This window comes from Serinus canaria, chromosome Z (assembly GCF_022539315.1).
Source record: "Serinus canaria isolate serCan28SL12 chromosome Z, serCan2020, whole genome shotgun sequence".
Taxonomy (NCBI): domain Eukaryota; kingdom Metazoa; phylum Chordata; class Aves; order Passeriformes; family Fringillidae; genus Serinus; species Serinus canaria.
Window position 1 is genome coordinate 13,058,915 of NC_066343.1, and position 12,228 is coordinate 13,071,142.

The following is a 12,228-nucleotide window of genomic DNA, read 5'->3' on the forward strand; positions in this document are numbered from 1 at the left end:
CCTAAATTTCATTCCCTAAACAGGAGTGAACTTCAACTGCAAAGCCTCTCTTTGCAATGGGATTGCTTTGGCCCGGGGGTCATCAGAGCCTGTGTCCTGAAACAGACCCAGGAAAAGGAGCAGATCCTGCTGCCTTCTGCTCCTGCTGATCCTAGCAGCAACTCCCCTGGCAGTTCCTTCAGGGAACTTCGTGCAAAGGGCAGCTGTCCTGGATTTTGGGGCATCTCAGCACTTGTGTCCATGGCCCTTCTTCATCCCCAGCCTGCAGCAGTCACAGTCATTGCTGCCTCCCCCTTGCTGCAGCTCCTTTGCCAAAGTGCTGCTAAAGGCAGCGGAGCTGGCTCCACATCCCTGCTGGCTTCTGCTCTCTGGGATGAGCTTCAGGGGGACACTTGCAGCACTTCCTAAAGAGCTGCCCGCGGGAGGGGGGGCAGATTTGTCCTCCCCAGTGCCAGAGACTGAAATACTGAATATCGTTTATGGTTAAACATTTTCAGGGAAGACTTTTGCCTACTACAGCAGAACTGTGTTACAAAAGCCACAGAGATGACCACCACACCCTGAATGGGGCTCTGAGAGGCCCTGCAGAGTTCTCTGATGAAGAGATAAGTAACAGCTCGGGGGCATTCAGGAAGCACCAGCCAAATGCCTTCAGGGTGGAGATGACAGCCCCAGGGCTTTCAGCTGCCAGGTTCACACAGAGCCTGGCACCAAAGCCTGGCGGGAGAGAGGCTTGGGGTGTGTGTTGGAATACCACTGGTGAGAGGGAGCGGCCGCCCATCCTCTGCTGGGCAGAGCAGCCCAGCTCTGGGACCCTTTCCCGGGGAAAATCTCGTCCACAACCGAGGGGGTGATGTGCCCCATCAAAAGGCCCCCCATAGGGGTGCCCAGACCCTGCACCCGAGCACTGCAGCATGATGCCACAGATCCCCAGTGCAGCAAGTGACAGTGTCCAACTGGCCCCCTGCAAGGGAGGCACCTGGGCGTTCCCTCCTGCCCAAAGCCAGTGTTAATCCAGGGAATCCTACACTCATCTGCACGTGTGGCAGTGTGGTGTGGCACCCTCACCACCAAGGAGAGCAGATGGAGGAGAGCAGCGAGACATGGCTGGGCCCCTTGGATGGGTGATAATGGTGTCACACATAAGCCCTGTCACTGTCTCCCTATCCCCCCACCGCCCATGCACACTTCTTTCTCCTCCTTTCTTTTTATTTCCCTTTGCCTCTTTTACTATTCAATAAAATACACCAATTTAGCACAAATCACACAACACCCATCGCAGCTGACAAAAGGCACTTCCTGCAGATTGCCACAGTCGCACTGCTGATCCACAAATACATGAGAACCAATTTCAGCAGAAAAATGTCATTTATTACAAATTTCTACACCTGCACTGACAATACAGAACTATACAAACCTCAATTTAGGTAAAACCAGGAATTTATTAGATTATTACAACCAGTCTGTGTAAAAATATACAAATACTAGCTTGAGTTAACAAAACTAAATTTATTGCCAACCTCTTCACAACACACTATACACAAAGATCAATTAGGCGATTAACAACTTAATTTATTACATATAACTACAAACGTACATACAGAAATACAGCCTAGATAGGAATACAAAAATATGCATATCCCCTCTCAAAAGTCCTGTAACAAAACCTCATAGAATTATACATACAACACTTAGAATTATACAACTATACCACTCTATACATATAACTAAATACATATAGATATGCAAATAGATATAAATACAGACATAAATATAAATTGAATATTACATATTATATACAATATATATAAACAGATAGATAACACATATCTATTCGTAAATACAAAAATATCACTGTGCCAAGCTGAATATCAATAAACATGCATCAATACAAATGCATAGCTATATATATGCATACATATAAAAGTATAAAAATAGACACATATACCAATGCAAATACCAATATATTAATTTAAGACCCATATGCCTACGACTGCATCAACAGAAATAAACAGCAACACAACGGTATACATAGGAAACAGAACTAAGCACACAGATATAACAACATCCATGTCTACTTACATATATATATATATATATACATATATACATACATATATGTAATTACAAAGATATATGTATGTATACTCATGCATACATACACAGCATACATCACTAAACAACATACATACAGAAATATTCCTATACAAACAGCAAGCTACATATATCCATACCCAAATGATAATCCATCTCTATGTGCAAGACTAGACATGTCTAGAAAGAGCTCCAAGCAGAGGGATCCCAGCTGCCCCATCTTAAATCCTCTCCCTCAGTGTCCTTCTCCTCCCATGCAGAGCAGCTCTCCTGGACAGGGACAGCAGATGGGACATCTGGCAAGCAAAGGGAACACTGAGTGAGTATGGGGGACGTTTCCCTTGGCAGCAGCTGCGCTTCCATCAGGGAAGAGGAAATCTCAGAGCCTCCCCAGGAGGACTGGAAAGAAAAAGCAGCCGAGTGCGCCAGGCTGTGGTGAGCGCAGCCGCGGCGGGACCGTCCCGCAGCCCCGGCAGCCCGGCACAGGCGGCACAGCTCCCGGGCCCTGCCGGCACAGCTGCCTTGCCCAAGGACAGCCCCTGTGCCGGCCGGGGCAGCTGCGCTGAGCGGCCCCAGCACGGGCAGGGCCCGCTCCTGCCCCGCCGGGCAGTGCCCACGGCCACAGCCCACGCCGCCCTCAGCCCCACCCTGCCTGCCCGGGCCTGTGGCCTCACCTGGGCTCTCTCCAGGCTGGCAGCAGCAGGTCCCCGTTCCCTGCTCCTGCTGCTGCCCTTCAGCTCCTCCCTGCTGACTCCCGTCAGTCTCTGGCTGTCCTCGAGGTCTTCCTTGCAGCTGGGGCAAAAGTGGAGGCTCTGGAATTGGTTCCAAGGCCTGGCAGAGCTGCAGTCCCAGAGCCCTCCGTGCTCCCCGCTGGCCCCCTCCATCCCCTCAGCCTCTGCCATGCTCTCGCTGAACCCCCAGCCCCACTCCGTTTCTTCAGGCCCTCACAGTCCTCTCACCCCCCTCAGTCCCTTCTGACCCATCCTGTCCCCCTTAGACCCGGCATCCCCTCAGCCTGTGCCACTTCCCTGTCACCTCAGTGCCACCATCGGCCTCGGCTGCCCCACAGCCCCCAGCCCCAGCAGCAGCTCAGGCTCCCCCTCCCTTCAGCACCATTGCCCCCTCAGCCCCCTCAGCCCCCTCTGTCTCACCATCCTTCAGCAGCTCCTCAGGGGACAGTGCCTGGGGCCAGTCGCAGCTCCCACCGCTCCAGGGACAGCCGGGGCTGGAAGTGCTGCTCCACCAGTCCTGGCCGCCAGCTCGGACCCAGCACAGGGAGAGGGGACACAGGAGGCACAGGGGGAAAAGCAAGAGGTGAGAAAGGCAGCCGAGGGGGGAAAGAGGCAAAAATGCAGCCTAGGCCTACTCAAAGAGCAGCCTATCCATCAATGTATTCATCTAAACATTCATATTCCACTGTCTAAATAACTACGCACATTTAGAAATATAACTTCATATATATAAAAATATTTTTTACACTATACAAATAAAAATTTAACTCTAAAAAACTATAAATGTATATTTACAATAAAATATATCACTTCTCTGACTATATATCCACATTTAACTCTACAGATCTATCAATATATGCACATATAAACAGAACACTCTAACCTATAAAGAGATCTATACCCATTTATAAATAAAAACATAGCAAACTATGAACATATTTACAAACAGAGGAATTCTACCTGCCCGATGGTCATGGGCTCTCCTCTGTCTCGTCCTGCCATGCAGGGCAGCCCTCCTGGAGATGTTGGTCAGATGGCATCTGGGAAGCCAAGGGAACGCTCAGTCAATATTGGCCCTTGTGCATCTTTCCCCTGGACAGCAATTCTCCTTCTGCCTGGGACTGTCAAAGATGGCCTGAAAGGCAGACTCTCACTTGGCAATTTGAAGCCTGCCCTTAAAAGAACAAAAACCATTCCAAGTGTTCAAAAGTGTGTTTCAAAAAAATGAAACATTTATCGAGATCCTTCAAAACATTGAAGAATCTCAATAAAGTCTCAGCACTTGCTATGCAAAGTCTCAGCAGCACTGCAGTGAGCAGCAGCTGCTCCAACTTGACCATCAGCTCTGGCAGGAAGGGCTGCGAGGGACAGAGCTCCCTACGAGGCCTGCAGGCTGCACCAGCTTGGCTAAGGACTGGATCCAAAGCACTCCCTCTCTCCTCTTAGGTCTCCCTAATCAGGGCTCATTCCAGCTTTCCCTTCTGATACTGGACTGACTGTGATGTTTCATTTGGTTGGCCTCTGATGTTCTGCGCCTTCTTTTTCTTGTGAGTCAGCACCAATACCAGCAGACTGGTACTACACTGAGTCAGTGATCTGGACTTTTAGCCTGACTTTTTGCTCTTTTTTTCCCCTGTTCCTTCAAGAGTCTCTCAGCCTGGCCTCCCCTGTCAGCCTGCAGCAAATTTATCCACCGACTTCAGCACAAAGCTGGGAGACCCAACTTGGTGACACAACTCCCCCAAGGTCAGATTTATTCCCTGCTCTCTTGCCACAGCAGAGGACTCAGGGTCAGAGCCTCTGGAGTGCAGGGCTCAGGCAGCTTGTGACAGTGCAGGATTTGAACAAAAGGCACCAGGAAGCACCAAGCCTGCTCAGAGCAGCCATCTCACACCTCTCTAAATCAGTGGGGGCTCTGTCCTTACCAGGCTCCTTGGGCTCCTGGGAACTGTTCCTGCAGCTCTCAGTGCCAGATGCAGCTTCCTCTGCTGCAGCTCTGTCCACAGGCTCCCCTCCTGAGGAATCAGGGGCAACACTGACATTGTCCTGAGCAGAAAAACAGAAAGAAAGGAACCCAAGGATCACTCACTGTTTTCCTGGAAACACATCAGGGATACGATAACTCTCCTTCTCCACTCCCAAAGGACATGGAGCACAGAGGAGGGAACGCTGCCCACACGGTTCCCATGAGGAGCCTTTTAAACTCAGGATTCAGGTGGCCAAGGTGAAACTGAAGCTCTTACAAAATGACCTTTGAGACAAAACATGAGCACAGCAAACCAGAAGACACCAAGTAAACGCGACGTGCCCTCACGCTCTGACCCTGGCTTATGCCAGAGCTGGGAGAAATCAGCCAGCAGAAAGCCAGGGGCTCTCCCTGCTGCCAGCACGGCTGCCAGCAAGGACAGAGCTCGCTCCCAGCCCTGCCCAGGCCTGGGTGCTGCAAACCCCCACACAAAGCACACATTTCTGCCTGGGAGTCTCACCACCCCCAGCCAAGCGCTCACACAGCCCAGCACGAGGTGCTGCTTTTCGGAGCCCTCTGCTGCTGCCCCATGGATATGATCCAGGAAAACATTTATGCACCCAGGGCATTCCCGGGATCACATTTGTGATCAGTGGCAAAAATCTGGACATTGGGCCAGCAGGAAAAAAGAACAACCCAAAAGACAGAAAAAGCCAGACAACCTAGTAGCGTTTCTATTCCACTAAGGAAGTAAATGTCCACAATGAAGCACCTGCAAATTGTCTTTGGACACAAAGATATTCTCACTATGACCGGTTCCAGATTATTCATCTCTTCTGCGAAAGCCTGGCCAAACGGGACCCCCAAAGATCCTAAAGATGGTTCCGAGCCTGTAATGTTCCCTTTTATTATGGAACAAAATGCTTCTGAAAACTGCTATGTCTGACTTTACAGAAGACAAAAGTCATGCCACTTGACAAGAAGGCAGTGGTAAATCCAAAGACATCCCTCTCCCCACCTTGAGTCTTCCCTGCCTCATAATCATAAATGTACTGCAGGCAATGGGTCAGCACATGAATAGAACGAGAGACATTCTTTGGCCAACACGCATAATAATCTGCAAAAGGACAGAGAGCTGCAGCTCCAGCCCAGCCCCACCCACGGCTCTGGGGGCGCCTACACGCACGGCAGGGCTCACACAGCAGCTGCAGCAGCTGCAGCCCAGCCCTTGCTTGGCCTTGGCCTTCCCACCCAAAAGAGGCACAGCCCACACCTGCTACTGGAACAGAGGCACCTCTGGCATGCCCCTCCCTGCATGGGACCCTTGGCCTTCAGTGGCAATTCTCCAAACACTCTTCTCCTCTTTCCCATCAAGAAAAACCTCTCCTTCATTTCTTCCTCCTCTTTTAGAAGTATTTCTTTAGCAAGCATAATTAAACAAACAAAATAATGATTAAATAAGTTCAATTAAAGAAGCCTTTGCTTCTCCACCATGTAACAACGTTTGAAAGCTCTCAGTCCAGCCCCTTTTATCCCCATCCAATGGAATTACCTGAGCAGAGGGAGATCTTTCAGACAGGGACATCCTGATCTCCCGAATCATTTTTTCCACAGCAAGGCCTAGATCTACTGGCGGCCATTCCTGGTGCCCAGGTGCATCCTGTGCTGAGCTGCAGTGCGTCGATGCTGCACAAGCTGCACTGCTGGCTGGAGCGCTGGGTCCTGAAGTGCCCGGGGTGGCTGCAAGAATTCAAACGCCTTGGTCAGGCTCCACAATGTGGCTGGGGGACACAGAGCTCGAGTTCTGCCGTGGATCAAACATCACGGGAAACAGCCAGGAAAACCCACGCAGAATCTTTTGGCCTCCCAGGTGCCCCTTCCCGGTAGGCTTGACAACTTCTGGCCCACAATGACAGAGCTTTGTGCAAAACTACTTCAAAGGGTCACTTTTCCTAACTTTTGGCAAAAGCGAGGCTACAAGTCTTTTCCTACCTCGTGGGTCGTAGGCTGGGGGCTGCTGCTCCCTGGGGAGCTGTCGGAAGCTGCAGGGCTGGATGCCGAGCACGTCGCGCTCGGCCGGAGGCAGCTGCTCCCCGTAGAGCTCCTGCAAGCGGCTGCGGGGCCCCTCCCGGACGAGCGGCAGCGGACGCTCACCGTGGAGCCCGAGGAAATGGCAGGGCGGGATGCCGAGCACCTCCCGCTCGGCGGGCGGCGGCCGCTCCCCGTAGAGCTCCTGGAAGCGGCTCGGCCCCTCCCGCCGGGCCGGCCCCGGCCGGTCCCTGTGCAGCAGGTGGAAGCTGCAGGGCGGCCGACGGGAGAGCAGCGGCCGCTCCCCGGGGGGCTGCTGCAGGCGGCCGGGCCGGGGGCTGCGCAGCTCCCGCCCGTCCGGCAGCGTCCGCTCCCTGTGCAGCAGCAGGAAGCCGCTGGGCGGGCGCCAGGCCGGCAGCGGCGGCCGCTCCCTGGGCAGCGGCCTGAAGCGACCGCGCCCGTGCCTCCCGTCCGGCAGCGGCCGCGCCGCGGGCACCTGCTGGGAGCCGCAGGGCGGGCGCCGGCGGCCCTCCCGCCCTGCCGCTGGCCGCTGCCTGTTGGCCGCGCTGCGGCGCTGGATGCGGAGCAGGAGGTGGGGGCGGTCGCGGCGAAAGCAGGGGTTGCTGTAGTGCAGCCACGCCCCGGCATCGCCCGGCGCAGCCGAGCCGAGCCAGCCCGGCACCTTGCGGAAGCCGTAGCGGTACAGCTGCCGCACGAAGCTGCGGAACTGCGTGGCCCGGAAGGTGTGCGGCAGCGGGGCCCGCCCATCGCCACCGCCCCTCTGGGCGTCGCCCGAGCTGAGCAGCTCTCGCTCCAAGAGGGAGCGGTCGATGAGCAGCCCCGTGGCCCTGCTGTCCCAGCGCACGGAGCGGACGCGGGGACTGTTGGCCAGGCGCCAGAGCTTGGCGGGGAAGGTGCTGGCGCGGAGCCCGGCGGGCAGCGGCAGCTCCGCCATGGCGTCGATCGCCGACTGTCGCCGCAACGCCCGCAGCGCAACGGCCGCGGCTGCGCCGGCGGCGCGCGGCCTGAGGGGGGCGCTGCGCTCGGGCCCGCGCGCGCTCAGCGCGGCCCCGGCGCGGGCCGGACTTGGCGGGGACGAGCGCGGCAGAGCCGGGGCTGCGGGCACAGCGCGGGCGGGGCGGCTCCGCATGGCCGGGGCAAACCCTCTCTTTCTCTGGCTGCAGTCATCCTTCTGCCTTTGCTTTGCAATGCAACCCCAAAGCACCAACGCAACGAAGATAAAATAGCCGCTTCCCAGCCCCTCTTGATGCCCGAGGTTATTCCTGCCCAGGTCCAAGACTTCTCATTTCCCTCCCTTGAACTCCATCAGATTCCCCTCAGGCCAATTCTTTAGCCTGCTAAGTCCTCTCTGGGTGGCACAAGCACCATGTTTCAAGGGATGATTGCCTTTCCGTCCTTTTTGACCCAATCAGTGATCAGAGCAAGAACAGACTGGTCAATTACAGCAGAGAAAGCAGGTGAAAGACATGTCTAGGTCTGCTGCAGCTGGGGTCACAAATGAAGTGTGTGGGTTTTGAAGTAGGGAAGGGATTCCAGGTCAGATGATTTTAACTAACTTGCATTACTAAATGCATGATCTTTAAACACACACATTGGCAACGATTATTAGAACATAAGAAATGCTGGTATTCCTTGCATTGAGGAAAGGAAGGGGAGAAGGAAGGCATGGAGTTTCCAGGAGTATGTAAAGAAATCTGCTTTATTCTGGATCAGTATGCCATTTTCATGAAGCAAAAACAGTAAGTGGAGGGCTCTTCACCCATTTCATTTTTAACTAAAATTCAGTGAAAGATACTGTTTTGGAGTGTAAAATCTTTCATGTTGAAAACATGAGTGTGCAGAGAGCTGAGCCAATTGTTGAAAATCCAGTTCTAAAACTTTTCAAATTAAAGGACCCAGATGAAGTAGGAAACACAAGTTCTTCCCTTGAACCTTTTCTTGCCTCTTCTAGCTCATTCTTGAAAGTGGAATGCAAGAGAATCCCACAGAAATCAAAGGAGCATCAGGGTCTATCCCTGAAAGGCAACTGTAGATGTGAAACGACTTGGGAATTAGAGGGACATCACTGAGCCACTTGTGAGTCCAAGTGTTAGTGAAGAACCCTTTTGCAAAGAAATGCCAGCTTTCTTCTCCAGGAAGCTGAACAGCAGAATATTATCGCTCATGTAGCTGGTATAAAGCAGATAAAGCTTTTTTATAAATGAAATTTGTGCGCATGAGCCCTGGTATTCACTTGTCACAGCAGGATGAAGAACCCATTTGATCAGACTCTGGCTGTTAGTAAGAAAGGGAGAAACCTCTCTCTATTATATTGGGCCCAGGTGTTTGTTGAGGATTTTTTGCAGATTGAGGAGTTTTTGCAGAACCATGGCCATATTCAGCCGATGCACAATTTAGCCTGCTTGGGATAATGGACAATGGACACGTTCACAAACAAAAATGGACATATTCAGAAAATGGGGACGGTATATCCTTGAAAAAGATACAAGAAGAAAGAGTCATCTGGACTCAGCAAGTTTGTCAGTGAGCTTGGGAAAGTAAGAAAAAAGAGAATTCATGGGTGGGACAGAAAACTACAACCAGACGCATGAAAAGTTAGATGATCCCTTCAGCATCCAATTTTAGACCTGAGAAACAGCAAGGGTTAACCAATCATGTATTAGCTAGAGATGCATGGACAGTAGAGAATTATTATAATATAGTCTTTTTTGGGATAATAAATTTCGCTTCACTGGATCATATTGGTTGTCGTGTGATGTCCCTGAACCTCCGCATCCCGCACTTTCCCCCCACATTTCTGGTGGAGAATCGCAGGCAAGCCTTAGAGGGACTTGAGGACGGCAATTTGGCTGCTGTGCAGAGAATCAGAGCCAGCCTTCGAGGAGCAGAGAAGCCGGTCGAAAGTATCCTCACTGCTCAGGTGAGAGGAAAAGGTTACTGGAGCTCCAATCTTAGATGTCTTCAAGCTCACCCTGATCAAGGTGAGCGGCCAGGGAGGAGATGGGGTCTGAACATGAAAGGGAAGGTGTTCAGAAACTCCTCCAACATATCCTCTCTAAGAGAAAATATAAGTATGATGCTTCCAATTTGAAGGGACTATTACACTGGGCTTGGGACCATAATCTCATAGCAGGAGCACAGGGTGATTTTGAGATTTCGACATGGGAAGCTGTGGGGCAAAGGTTGTGGGACTACATTGCATCCAGGGTGGAAGGAGGCAAAAGAGGTGTCTAAGTATGCTACTGTGTGGAAAACTATGATGGAAGTCTTACAGGCCTTAAAGCCAGAGAGAAAAGCTGCTGCTGCAGCATCCACAGCCCTTGCCTCTGAGTCAGAAAAGCCTCAGGCCTTTCCGGTACCTTCAGTTCAGCCACTGTTTCCTAGCAATTAATGATGTCTACCCCAGCTTTACTGAAACCTTTAAGACAGCCTCCTACAGCAGCCTTAAACACCAACTGCCGAAATGCCCAGCGAGAAAGGCTGAAAAATGGATGAGGACTGTCATCAGTGGCACAAAGTAGAGCTGGAGGCAAGTCCCGAGTGCTCTGACCCCCAGGGGCTGATGCTGGAGAAGATGCTCTTTAATGTCTTCATTCATGGCCAGCCTGGAGGAGCAGTTTTACGCTCAGAAAGTCTGCAGAGAACACAAAAGTGGCAGGAGCAGCTGACAGCCCAAATGCTTGTGCCACCCAGAGAGGACTTAGCAGGCTAAAGAATTGGCCTGAGGGGAATCTGATGGAGTTCAAGGGAGGGAAATGAGAAGTCTTGGACCTGGGCAGGAATAACCCCGGGCATCAAGAGGGGCTGGGAAGCGGCTATTTTATCTTCGTTGCGTTGGTGCTTTGGGGTTGCATTGCAAAGCAAAGGCAGAAGGATGACTGCAGCCAGAGAAAGAGAGGGTTTGCCCCGGCCATGCGGAGCCGCCCCGCCCGCGCTGTGCCCGCAGCCCCGGCTCTGCCGCGCTCGTCCCCGCCAAGTCCGGCCCGCGCCGGGGCCACGCTGAGCGCGCGCGGGCCCGAGCGCAGCGCCCCCCTCAGGCCGCGCGCCGCCGGCGCAGCCGCGGCCGTTGCGCTGCGGGCGTTGCGGCGACAGTCGGCGATCGACGCCATGGCGGAGCTGCCGCTGCCCGCCGGGCTCCGCGCCAGCACCTTCCCCGCCAAGCTCTGGCGCCTGGCCAACAGTCCCCGCGTCCGCTCCGTGCGCTGGGACAGCAGGGCCACGGGGCTGCTCATCGACCGCTCCCTCTTGGAGCGAGAGCTGCTCAGCTCGGGCGACGCCCAGAGGGGCGGTGGCGATGGGCGGGCCCCGCTGCCGCACACCTTCCGGGCCACGCAGTTCCGCAGCTTCGTGCGGCAGCTGTACCGCTACGGCTTCCGCAAGGTGCCGGGCTGGCTCGGCTCGGCTGCGCCGGGCGATGCCGGGGCGTGGCTGCACTACAGCAACCCCTGCTTTCGCCGCGACCGCCCCCACCTCCTGCTCCGCATCCAGCGCCGCAGCGCGGCCAACAGGCAGCGGCCAGCGGCAGGGCGGGAGGGCCGCCGGCGCCCGCCCTGCGGCTCCCAGCAGGTGCCCGCGGCGCGGCCGCTGCCGGACGGGAGGCACGGGCGCGGTCGCTTCAGGCCGCTGCCCAGGGAGCGGCCGCCGCTGCCGGCCTGGCGCCCGCCCAGCGGCTTCCTGCTGCTGCACAGGGAGCGGACGCTGCCGGACGGGCGGGAGCTGCGCAGCCCCCGGCCCGGCCGCCTGCAGCAGCCCCCCGGGGAGCGGCCGCTGCTCTCCCGTCGGCCGCCCTGCAGCTTCCACCTGCTGCACAGGGACCGGCCGGGGCCGGCCCGGCGGGAGGGGCCGAGCCGCTTCCAGGAGCTCTACGGGGAGCGGCCGCCGCCCGCCGAGCGGGAGGTGCTCGGCATCCCGCCCTGCCATTTCCTCGGGCTCCACGGTGAGCGTCCGCTGCCGCTCGTCCGGGAGGGGCCCCGCAGCCGCTTGCAGGAGCTCTACGGGGAGCAGCTGCCTCCGGCCGAGCGCGACGTGCTCGGCATCCAGCCCTGCAGCTTCCGACAGCTCCCCAGGGAGCAGCAGCCCCCAGCCTACGACCCACGAGGTAGGAAAAGACTTGTAGCCTCGCTTTTGCCAAAAGTTAGGAAAAGTGACCCTTTGAAGTAGTTTTGCACAAAGCTCTGTCATTGTGGGCCAGAAGTTGTCAAGCCTACCGGGAAGGGGCACCTGGGAGGCCAAAAGATTCTGCGTGGGTTTTCCTGGCTGTTTCCCGTGATGTTTGATCCACGGCAGAACTCGAGCTCTGTGTCCCCCAGCCACATTGTGGAGCCTGACCAAGGCGTTTGAATTCTTGCAGCCACCCCGGGCACTTCAGGACCCAGCGCTCCAGCCAGC

At 54.8% G+C, this 12,228-nt stretch overlaps 1 protein-coding gene and 1 long non-coding RNA gene across 2 annotated transcripts in view; both read right to left on the reverse strand.

Annotated features, from left to right (window-relative positions):
- The window catches only part of GRIN3A (glutamate ionotropic receptor NMDA type subunit 3A), a 384,347-nt gene that overhangs the window by 3,402 nt on the left and 368,717 nt on the right, over positions 1 to 12,228 (reverse strand). The window lies entirely within an intron of this gene.
- Positions 2,301 to 3,845, reverse strand: LOC127061058 (uncharacterized). The gene is made up of 3 exons (XR_007780481.1): positions 3,246 to 3,845; positions 2,769 to 2,886; positions 2,301 to 2,390 (listed from the first exon to the last, which is right to left on the reverse strand). It is a non-coding gene; the product is annotated as an uncharacterized LOC127061058 (long non-coding RNA).